Genomic DNA, 12,907 nt, shown 5'->3' with positions numbered 1-12,907 from the left:
CACATGTTTTAAATTGAACCAGATATTGTTACTTTGTCTCTAATCTAATTATAATGGACATATTTATTCATTATTTTAATATAACTAACTTTATAAGGCCACTCTAATCTAATTGTAATGGACATGTTTATTTATTATTTCAATATAACTAGCTTTATAACGCTGCAATGCACACGCATGTTCTAAATTGAACCACTTATTATTACTTTAACTTATGCATCTGTATGTAAGGAATATTTTTTGCTGTGTGGCATATGATATTCCTTGTTTTTCATGGCCGAGGCCATTAATGGTCGTTGCTTTAAAAATATTTGTGGTTTTTCACATTTAAGTATTATTGATGTGTCATTCAACATTTATTGTTATTAAAAGTTCGTATTGTACTTATATACATGTAAACTCCTTATTTTATTATATTTTTATGAATTTGAACTCATTTGAATCGTTTAAATTAAATAATTAAAGTACGACAAGAGTATATACAAGTTATTTAATAAGTGAAAGGAATGGTTATGACATACATGCATGCTTAATGCATACATTTTTTAGTTGACATCTTTTTTAATATTTCATTCGTTAATTTTTATAATGCATCTAAATAATGGTACTGATGTGACATATGGTATATGTTAGCTAATTGTGTGATCAAATATCATTGATAGGTTTTGAAGAAAAATATTGGATTTGATGACAACCAATAATATTTTTATAATAATTAAAATATGGATATTTATTAAATATATTGCCACTTACTTATAATAAGCGAAAATAATTGATATATATATTTTTGGATATATCTTGACCTAGTAAACTTTTTATTAGTTTATTGCCCTAATAATAATCACCTAATGTGGTAACCAGAAGAAATTATATATTTTATATTAATGTACGCAATGATATGTACTCGTCTCTCCCATGTACGCAATGATATGTATTCATCTCTCCCATCAACCTCATCCCATTTACTTCTTTTTGTCTCAACTGCAATAACCTCTCTCTAGATGATAATTGTAGTAACAATGAATACGTTGTCTGAATACAAGAAAATATTCTAGTGAAAGTATATTTCTTTATTTACAGGTAATGTTCGATGCGATAAAGTTGTTGCAAGCTTAACAATGTAATCAAGGATATAATACAAAAACTTGTATCAAAGTTAATCGTCTATGAACCAGACCCGTTGCACTAGGCAACAATGTTTCGTGAAAGGAATCTGAGTATTATCATTAGAAGAATTATGAAGTGAGGATTCGTATCTGGATATGCACGTTATATGGTTTGTACGAAGACTCGGAGAGTAGACTTTAAGATGGGACAATTCAAAGTGATCAAAGTGAAAGAATTTGTTTTGACTTTAAGATGGGACGTCGTTTTATAAAATCTAGGTCAAAGTGATCACTACCTTGTTGTAGGGCCTCGAGACTATTCTATTGCCTAGTAGAATCAATGTCATTGAAGTACAACTCTGTATCTAAGTAAAAGAATTAGTTTTGACCTAATTGGAGCAACAGAAAAATAGGTTGCAATTGCATTTAACCTCTGTTTAAGTAGCTTGCATGAATGGTCTTATCACAGAAGTAGATATCATCCAACACTAATGTCATTTCTCTATAGTTCATAAAACTTCTCAACATTTCTAAATCTTGCTCGAGTCTAATGTGAGAAGGTATGCAATATTAATATCCACAAGTATCAGAAATATAAAGATAAACCTCAAAAGTTACATAATATTAATGACACAAAGAAAAACTGTTCACTCCTATCCTGATATACAAGACAAGAAATATTAGGCGACATTTATTTGACTAAAATATAAATATGTTATAGGCACGAAGTCAAGAAGAATCTATATAATACTCTGTAACTGAACTTTACAAACCCTTTTGAAAAAAATAGGAAAATTGGACAAACAGTGTCAGCTTCACTTGTGTCATATTTTGATTTAAAGAAAACGTCATTAAGTTTCCAATTAACATGATTGGTAGTTAACCAGACACTATATTTAATGCATTTAATGCTTTTATGTATGTCATCTTCGCCAATTGACATGATGCCATAAAACTTAGCATTGTTATAATTTGTTCTAAAATCTTATTGGTTGTATTGATCTCTTGGTGATAAGATCTGCGTCTAATTATCCACAGCAGCCTATTTGAAAAACTTTTTTCCTTTGGTTTCGAGGATCACCATGGCTGACCAATAACCAAAAGTTAACTACAACACATAATAAAAAATTCATAGTAGTCAGCACAATTAGGCTTAGCAAAATAGAGCCATAAAATAAAATCATAAGCCACCCATATGATAAAACCATTTTAAACAAATATACGGACTTATTATAGAGAAGAATGTTAAGTACTTATTATTTTTGGCACTCAATTGATTTCTTTTTCAATGTAAATCAATAAAACCACTTATTTGGTGAAATGAAGTCAATTGATTTAAACACTTAGCGTATATCGTCTATGCCTTGTAATTCTGCATAAATGAAATGAAGTCAAGTGCCAGATTGCTACCCGATGAATAAACTACAATGAAGTCGACGGGTGATCAACTACACAACACGACGGATGATCAATAACTCGACGGATGATCATGAACCCGACGGATAAAGAATTCAAATAACTGTTGACAGTGACAACACAATCACATGCGTCAATCAATATATTTGTTTAAGTTAGGTTAATAAAATAATTGAAGATCATACCATTGAAGTACTCGGAGCATTTTCTTCATTGTTTATCAGATTTATATATAATTGCATTTTCTGTGTAAAAATACATGACATGACACAATTTAGCACATCTTATGGATGAAAATGAACACTAAATGTAAACATATATTTTGTTGAGTAGTTTAACACACACTGCTGTTTAAAGAAAGAAACACAAGAAATATAGACGATATACGCTAAGTGTTAAATTTATTAATCTGCAAGTGAATACATATATATGGAAAATACACAAACAAAGAAACTAGTAGCAAAAAACCAGGACTACGTGATAACAGACTCACCTAAAACTACTCTTATTTAACCGTTAACCAAAACAAACACCTAAAAGATCTCCACGGCCAATTGAATGCATAAAACAGGCTGGACTCGGACTCAGACTTGCAGATCGATCAAAAGCAAAACAGGATTATTAAATGTAAAGCCCAAAAATTTAGATTAAAATCCCAACAAGCTTTCCTTTAATCTAAAGTTTGTCCACGTTATTCTACACTGCTGTATCAACACCCAGAAGCTTTCTCATCCTTTCAAACTTAATAGTAGTGAGAGCCTTTGTAAGACAGTCTCCTCGTTGTTCTTCTATACAAACGTGCTTGACAAGAATCTCCCCCTTCTCAACACATTCCCTGATAAAGTGAAACCATATATCTGTGTGCTTGATCATACCATGAAAGATAGGGTTTTTTGCAAAATCTATAGCAGATTTGTTATCAATATAGATCGGCGTAGGGCCAACTTCTTTTCCCGTAATCTGCCCTAAGAGTTTTTTCAACCAGATAGCTTGACATACAGCCACCGTGGCTGCCATGAACTCAGCCTCAGAAGAGGAGAGAGCCACGCAGCGTTACTTCTGGGAGACCCAAGCAATCAGTCCTTCATTGAGATAAAAAGCCATCCCTCCTGTGCTTTTTTTATCCTCAACATTACCAGCTAAGTCGATATCTGAGTAGCCTGACAGGATATTGTTCTTACTGTCTTTAGTGTACGTCAGACCAAAATCAATAGTGCCCTTCACATATCTCAACACACATTTTGCTGCATTCTGATGTAGAGTAGTTGGTTTCTCCATGAAACGACTAATGATCCCAACAGAGTAAGCCCAATCAGGTCGTGTATGCACAAGATACCGGAAACCACCTATCAGACTTTTGTATTCAGTTGCATCAACTGGAATACCCCTTTCATCTTTATGTATTATTTCTTTTGGATCCATAGGATATTTAGTAGAGTTACACTCAAGCATACCAAATTTTTTGCGTAGCTTTCTGGCGTATCCTGCTTGCTTTAACCGAATAAAACCATCACCTTGCATCACTTCAATTCCCAAATAATAAGTCAATTTTCCCAAATCACTCATGTCAAATATTTTTCCCATTTGCTCCTTGAATTCCTTGATAATTTTCTGACTCGAGCCAGTAACCAATAAGGCATCCACGTATACAGCCACAATAAGAACATCACCATAATTCACCCTTGTGTAAATAGCCTGTTCGTACGGGCATCTGCTGAAGCTAATCACTTCCAGTACTTTATTCAATTTCGAATACCACGCTCGTGGTGCATGCCTAAGTCCGTATAATGCCTTTAGAAGTTTATACACCAGGTGCTCTTTCCCCCTTCTTCACAAATTCCTCCGATTGTGTGACAAAAATCTCCTCAAGAATCTCGCCGTTCAAAAAGGCTGTTTTAACATCCAAGTGATGTACTTCCCAAGTGTTTTTGGTAGCAAGAGCAAGAAGCAAGCGTATGGTTTCAAGGAGAGTCACCGGTGCAAATACCTCATCAAAATCCACTCCCTCTTTCTGGACATAGCCTTATGTTTGATGACATTTCCATTGGCATCTCTTTTAATTTTATAAACCCACTTCAGGTCAATTGGTTTTCATCCTGGGGGCAGCTTCACCAATTCCCACGTGCCATTCCTTTCAACTGCTTCTATTTCTTGTTTCATTGCTTTTTTCCATTTTTCTTCTTGTGTTGCTTGCTTATAATTCATTGGATCATCGAATCCCATTACCATCAATTCCTCCTCATCCAGCTCGATGGGCTCAGTATCGTTGTAGATGTCACTCAAGAGTCTAACTTGTCTGGGGTGACTTTCTGTTTCAGCACTTGATGCAGAGAATTCTGACAGCGAGTTAGAGGAGCCCGAGCTAATACTATTGTTTTCCGACGTATTCTGATCACCTGTACTTGCACTGTCAACCGTACCGTCATTTGCTCCATTTTCAGACACTAAATCAGTGGTAAGCACCAGAAAATTGTTTGAGTCTCTTGCTTATGTCACAGCTTCATGGCTCCAGTCCCATGATTTTCCTTCTTAAAACACTAGGTCTCGAGTTACACAAACTGACTTCGTTTTTGGATCAAACACTTTGTGAGCCTTAGTACCAGGCTCCTTTCCTAGATATATCGCCTTTTTACTTCAATTATCTAGCTTCTTTAATCCTGCATTAGGGACTCTCATATGGGCTAAACACCCAAATACACGGAGGTGATCGATAATTGGCTTTGTACCAGACCAGGCTTCATATGGTGTCACCCCTTCAACAGCTCGAGTGGGGAGCCTGTTAAGCAAATATATGGTGTGATGTATGGCTTCCCCCCAGAAATATAATGGCAGCTCCTTCTCTTTCAGTAAACAGCGAGCCATTTCGATCATTGTGCGATTTCGTCGCTCAACAATGCCGTTTTGTTGCGGTGAATAAGGTGTAGTGAGCTGACGTTTAATCCCAACCTCTTCACAATATTGATTAAAATCTTTGGAAAGCATCAAAGGCCTCATTTTTGTTTTTCAACTAGTAAGCCCACATCACTCTAGTAAAGTCATCAACAATGAGAAATATATACCTGTTCCCTCCAGATGTATTTGGCGAGATTGGCCCACACAGATCACCATGTATCAACTCCAATGCCTTTTTTGCGTGAAACTCAGTCTGCTGTGGGAACCCTTTCTTTGCTTGTTTAGACAAAAGGCACCCTGCACATATCTCATTTGGTTGAGTGATTTTAGGTAACCCAACAACCATACTTGTCGTTGACATTGTTGCAAGAGCTTTAAAGTTCACGTGCCCTACACGTGAATGCCACAACCAATTTTTATCCTCAATCTTTATTAGCAGACACCTATGTTCAGCAGTTCGTAAAATCGTCTTGTACAACCTGTTCCTTGAGCGCTTTACTTTCAACAGCAAATTCCCTTTCATATCACGTATCCAAAGGCAGTCTCCATTAAGAATCACCTTGTTTCCGTCCTCAGAGAGCTGTCCCAAACTTATAATATTGCTGTGTAGGGAGGGAATATAGTAGACCTCCTTTAGCATTCCGGTTTCCCCATTGTTACACTGTAGAGTAATTGAGCCCTTTCCTTTTATGTACACAACAAAGTTGTCACCAATCTTCACCTTCCCAGCTATACTCTCATCCAATTCATTAAATTTGTCTCACTGAACCGACATGTGGTTACTAGCCCCATTATCTAGATACCACAAGTTGGATTCCACCACTTTCTTATCAGTTCCGGAACCAAGCTTTGGAATCACATTTTCCTCATTTATTAGCATCAAATCTACCCCGTCTTCTACCTTTCTCATCATAAGCAGAGCTGGTTCTTCGTCTTGTACTTGGGTTATAAGTGCTTCTTCTTTCGCTTTCTCTGTGTCACCTTGGTTTTTTGCACTCCGCAGCAAAATGTCCGTAGGCGCTGCAGTTAAAACATCGCACATTGCTTTTGTCCTTCACCCAACGCATACTGTCATTGCCTCGATAGCGTTGTCCTGATGGATTATCTGTTCTGTTCGACCTCCTTAGCCACTCTTCTCTGGTCAACAGCAACTTACTTTCTTCCTTTTCCCTTTTGTTCCACTCTTCTTCAGTAAGGAGTAATTGTTGTCCACTGTTTTTAGACTGTCCTCGTAGTTGTTCTTCATGTGCTTTCAAGGAACCCACCATCTCCTCAATTGTCATCTTCTCAATATCTCCAAATTGCTCTATTGTCGAAGCAGTTTGAAGAAATTTCATAGGCACAGATTTAAGCAATTTCTTCACCACATATGATTCAGCCACACTCTCTCCAAGTGCTCTTATATTGGTCACTAAACCATTCATTTTCAGGCAGAACTCATCCAGTGAGTCTGTATCTTTCATGTTCATCGATTCAAACTCAGCTTTAAGAGTTTGAATCTTTGCCTTCTTGGCACGATCTGCTCCCTGGCATAACGTTTTTACAACCTCCCAAGCTTCCTTAGCAGTTTCCTTTTCTACCAGTGTTAACAAGATATCCTCAGGGACGCTCTGATAAATAGCCGCCAAGGCTATCTTGTCCGTCTTGTCTTCAACCGTTGTCTTTGACCCCTCTGCATCTATAGCCACCCAAACACCATGGGCTTGCATATAAACTATCATCTTCATAGCCCACATTGTATAATTCTCTCTTGTCAGCATGGGATAACTCAGGCTTATCGTACCGTCCTTACACTTTCCCGTATCTGTTGATGACATTCTGGGCATGTACTTGGGCATGCACTCATTCACCAAAGCTCTGATACCAGAATGTTGAGTAGTTTAACCCACACACTACTGTTTAAAGAAACAAACACAAGAAATATAGAGGATATACGCTAAGTGTTAAATTTATTAATCTATAAGTGATTACATATATACGAAAAATACACAAACAAAGAAACTAGTAGAAAAAAACCAGGACTACGTGATAACAGACTCACCCAAAACTACTCTTATTTAACCGTTAACCAAAACAAACACCTAAAAGATCTCCACGACCAATTGACTGCATAAAACAGGCTAGACTCGGACTCAGACTTGGAGATCGATCAAATGCAAAACAGGATTATTAAATGTAAAGCCCACAAATTTAGATTAAAAGCCCAACATATTTAGAGAAAGATGATAACCTTTTCTTATTCTTCTTGCTCTCAAGGGTCTCAGCTGGCTCACCAAATAGTCTTTCTTAACATTTCCGATCAAAGCATCTTTCTAAGCATCATTCTACAAAAGAGTTGTATGTAGTTTTTTAATCATGTGCTTGGTTGCTATTATATATAACCATAAAAAAGGAGTTATATTTTGGTAACTTATGTTTGACATGACATTTAGTAACTGTAACCGTTGTGGCGTTACTTTGAAAGTAAAAACTTATAGAAGGCATTACATTTTATATAAAAACATGTATTTTGACCTTATCATGGCGTCATATTTTGGTAATATATAATATCTTGCAGAAAATTATATTTATGCTTTTGTAATTTTTTTTCTTTCCCCTGCTCTTTTTTGCTTACCAGAGAATTTCTCTTTATTTCCCTTTATTTGTAGAATATTTTTGTGGCTAGTGTATGAAATCATGAAAGTGAATTAACATTTTTGTAACATATATTCCCACTAAAGCATTTTATTATACTAACACATGATATCTTGTAGAGAATTAAATTTTGATTATAGTTATATTTTATGTAACATATAAAATTTGAATTCTGTCAAAAAATATTATCTCCCATCTTACTTTAATTGTCATCTTAAAAATAACTACATAGATTGATTTTAGTGCTTACAGTTATAATTTTAGAAATTAAACTAACGTAAATTTTTAATCTTATATAAAATTGAAAAAAGTCTAAGACGAATTACTACTACTCTAAATAATATTAACAATAATATTAATTATTATTATTATTATTATTATTAATTGTTATTAATATTAATTGAAAGGTATGACCTGTAAACTCCAATATATATTTTGGTACATGAAATTCGTTACTAATCTATTTTTAATTCAATGATAAATATACAACTCTTGCCCACTATTTTTAAATTATTTTCAACACTTGACACTAGTATTAACTAGTAAGTATTTTTAATATGATTTTTACTTATATATTTAATTTCACAATTTTAATTAATACAAAACTTGGAGTTTTTGATCAAGTAAATGTTTCTAATAAAATATATTTACTTTGCATTCTTGGAGCAAATGAATTTGTGTATACATTTATATTTTGGTCTAAGTTCACTTTTATAAAAAACAATTATGGGCGGTAAATTGGTGATGTTAATTGTAATGGACATGTCTATTCATTACTTTAAAATGACTAGCTATGCAGAGAAGCTTGTTCTAAATTGCACGAGCTATTGTTACTTTAACTCTAATTATTTTGGTTTCTGTATGCAAGGAGTGATTAGTAATTTTTGCTGGTTAATATTCAAATATTTTTGTATGTTCTCCAAGATTTGACATTAAACTTAAATCACATGATATTTATTATTTTTTACATGGCTGAGGGCTATCTATGGCGGTTGCTTTAAAAATATTTGCAGTTTTTAACATTTAATTTTTATTTGAATTTAAGTCTTTAATATTTTTTATTGTTGACCATAATTATTTTTCCAGTCCCTTGTTCAATATCTCTTAACATGTTCAATAGATTGCATGGGCATGTTTGACTGCAATATAATATTAGTATGTTTTTTTGCCTATAATTATTGCTACACTGGCAAGGTTTTGCATTTGTAATGCATAATTAGAAGCAGATACCCATTAGAGTGAAATCAGCAGTTAAACATAGTGTGTGTTAGTTTGTTAAAAATATGTGATCTTATGTTAAAAAATATTATTGATGAGTCATTCAACACTAATTGTTATTAAAAGTTTGTATTAAACTTATATACATATAAACCCCTTTTTTATTATATTTTTGTGAATTTGAACTCATTTGAACCATATAAATATAGTAATAAAAGTATGTCATTAGTATACACAAGTTATTTAATAAGGCAAAGCATGACATACATGCATGCTTAGTCCATACATTTTTTAGTTGACATCTTTTTTAATATTTAATTGGTAAATTTTTATACGCAATTGTGTGATCAAATATGAGCTATAGGTTTTGAAGGAAAATATTGAATTTGATGACAAACAAAAATATTTTTATAATAATTAAAATAAGTATAATATTAAATATATTGTTACTTACTTATAATAAGAGAAAATAATTGATATATACATTTTTGGATATATCTTGACCTAGTAAACATGTCATTTACATCTTTTTGTCATAACTACAATAAACTCTGTCTAGATGATAATTGTAGTAACAATGAAGACTTTGTATAAATAATAATTGTAATAACCATTTATATTTAATAATTAAAGTATGACATTAGTATATACAATTTATTTAATAAGACAAATGAATGGTCATGATCTATACATTTTTTAGTTGACATTTTTTTAATATTTAATTAGTAAATTTTATAGTGCATCTAAATAATGGTACCAATTTGACATATGGTATATGTTGCCAATTTTTGATTAAATATCATTGATAGGTTTTAAAGAAAAATATGAAATTTGATGACCAACAACAATATTTTTATAATAATTTAAAATATGTATAATTATTAAATATATTGTCATTGACTTATAGTAAGAGAAAATAATTGATATATACCCTTTTTGATATAAAACCACTAATATGGCAACAAAAAAAAGGTATTTATTTTATGTTAATGTGTACTATCTCTGTCCATCTCTCCCATCAACCTCATCCCATTTACATCTTTTTGTCATATATGCAATAACCTCTGTCTAGATGATTTCTCATCTTTTATCTTCCCTTTCCTCAGTATTACAAGTCACCAATAATTCTCCACAGTGTTGAGTTGGGTTATTCTTATTTACCTCCTTTTTACTACTCATAACTTTATAATTTGAAAGCTCAAATAGTAAAGTTCGTGCTATATCTTATGTAGATTATCCCTCCACCTGTATTCTGCATTCTACATGTATACAGTTAGCTCTAATGTATTAGTTTCATTTGTATGCTTCTACATGCACTTTTAAAGACAATCATTTTCTAGATGCAAGATAATAAATAGTTTTTGGATTAGTCATTAATTGATGTGACATATTTAGGTGAAATCACACTTTGTTTAACATTTCAATTCCCTACATTTTCATATTTAGTTGAAATGACATTTCTTTCACCCATAAAATAACATAATTTTTTGATCATCAATCTCACATATAATTATGGTAGATTGTTATTATTATTATTATTATTATTATTATTATTATTATTATTATTATTATTATTATCAGTATTATTATTATTATTATTATGTTCTATTATTCTATAATATCCGAGATTTTTATATTAAATTATTTTGTATTTTATTTAACGATATTAACTGTTCTTGTATATTATAAAATATATTTGATAGATTATATGTTTTGAAAATTAAAATGATTGCATTTAAAAATAATAATTATCTGTTGTTTTAATTTTTAAGTTTGTTGTTATTAGTAACTAAAACATAGGAGTGCAGATAACAGTGTTCACTGAAGGTGGGTATGAATTTTAAATAGTGGGTGAGTACAGGCACTAAATAAATTCTATATAGAGAAAATGGGGCCTCAGGACAACCTCACGGTTGTCCCCTCGGGTTATAAGAATAGGAGTATCTATATATAGGCACACGTCTCTCTAATCCCTTATATAATACACTCACAACTACTGTAGAAAAACAACTAATGATAGAACTTATTTTCCACGGTATTCATTTGTCCAGCATCTGCAAACTTCACAATATTAAAATGGTAAAGCAACAAATGGAAGGGAAAAATGGACAACTCATAGGAGGTTATTATATTCTTATATTTAGAGTCACGTGTTATAAACCTTTCATAAGTAGTGTATCGGAAACTTAGTGTCCATCTTCGTAAGATATACTTCTCAAGAATGGTCTTCATGAAGAATTTTTGTTTCATAAGATATAACAAGTGCTTGCACATTTTCAAACTTTGCACTAATGGGTTTAACAAGAATCACAATGCACGCTTAGCTTGCTTCTAGAGTTATTGAATGGAAAACTTGCTTAAATTGAAGAGATAAAGTTAAATAGAATACATGAGAAGAATATAAACTACTGAGAGTCCCTACAAAACAGGAACTACTCCCACTCTTTTTATAACAACTAAAGACCTATTCTACTGCAAACACCCACATCTGTGCAACAGACTTATTCAATAAATAAAAGCAAATAAATAAACTATGTTTAGATTAAATAAATAATCCAACATATTCCCCCTTAATCTAAACATGATCAAGATTCTTAACACCCAGCAATTCATGCATCCTTTCAAACTTTACCACAAACATGGGTTTGGTCAAGACATCTGCTTGTTGATGTTTTGTGCTAACATGCTTAATGGTGATCAGCCCTTTCTCCATGCATTCTCTAATGAAATGGTAGCATGCATCTATATGCTTACTGCGACCATGGAACACCGGATTTCTAGCTAGATCGATGGCAGATTTATTGTCGATATATATTCCAACTGGTCTTGCTCGAACATCTGCAATTTGACTCAGAAGACGGTGTAGCCAAATTCCTTGACATGCAGTGGCTGTAGCAACCATAAATTCAGCCTCACAACTAGACAATGCTACACACCTCTGCTTCTGAGAAACCCAGGTGATCAATGACTCGTCCAGATAGAAGGCCATGCCTCCCGTACTTTTCCTATCCACCATATCACCTGCCAAATCGCTGTCCGAAAAACCAGACAACATGTCATCACCTCGACCCTTTGTGTACATCAATCTATAGTTTAGAGTACCCTGTATGTACCTTAAAATCTTTTCACAACTACTTGATGAAGCTCAGTTGGCCTATCCATAAAGCGACTCACCACTCCAACCGCATATGCGATATCTGGATGTGTGTGAACCAAATATCGTAATCCTCCTATTGTGCTCTTATATTCATTAGCATTAACAGGCTTACCATTCTCGTCTTTGTGCATCACCAGCTTCGGTTCCATAGGAAAGTTGACCACATTACAGCCAGCCATGCCAGACCTTTCAAGAACCTTTTTGGCATATAAAACCTGTTTGAGTTCAATGACACATTTTTCTTTCTTAACCTCAATACCGAGGTAATAGCTTAACTTACCCAAGTCAGACATTTTGAACTCTTGACTCATCTGCCTTTTGAATTGAATAATGTTCCCCACATTAGTGCCTGTAACAATCAGATCATCAACGTAAACACCAATTACTAGTGATTCATTTCCCTCCTTAGTGTAGACAACATGCTCCAAACGAAAACCGAGCTTTTCCAGACTTTTGTTAGTTGTGTGTACCAAGCTCGTGGAGC

This window comes from Apium graveolens, chromosome 6, assembly GCF_009905375.1.
Source record: "Apium graveolens cultivar Ventura chromosome 6, ASM990537v1, whole genome shotgun sequence".
NCBI classification, from domain to species: domain Eukaryota; kingdom Viridiplantae; phylum Streptophyta; class Magnoliopsida; order Apiales; family Apiaceae; genus Apium; species Apium graveolens.
This window is presented reverse-complemented; position numbering follows the sequence as displayed.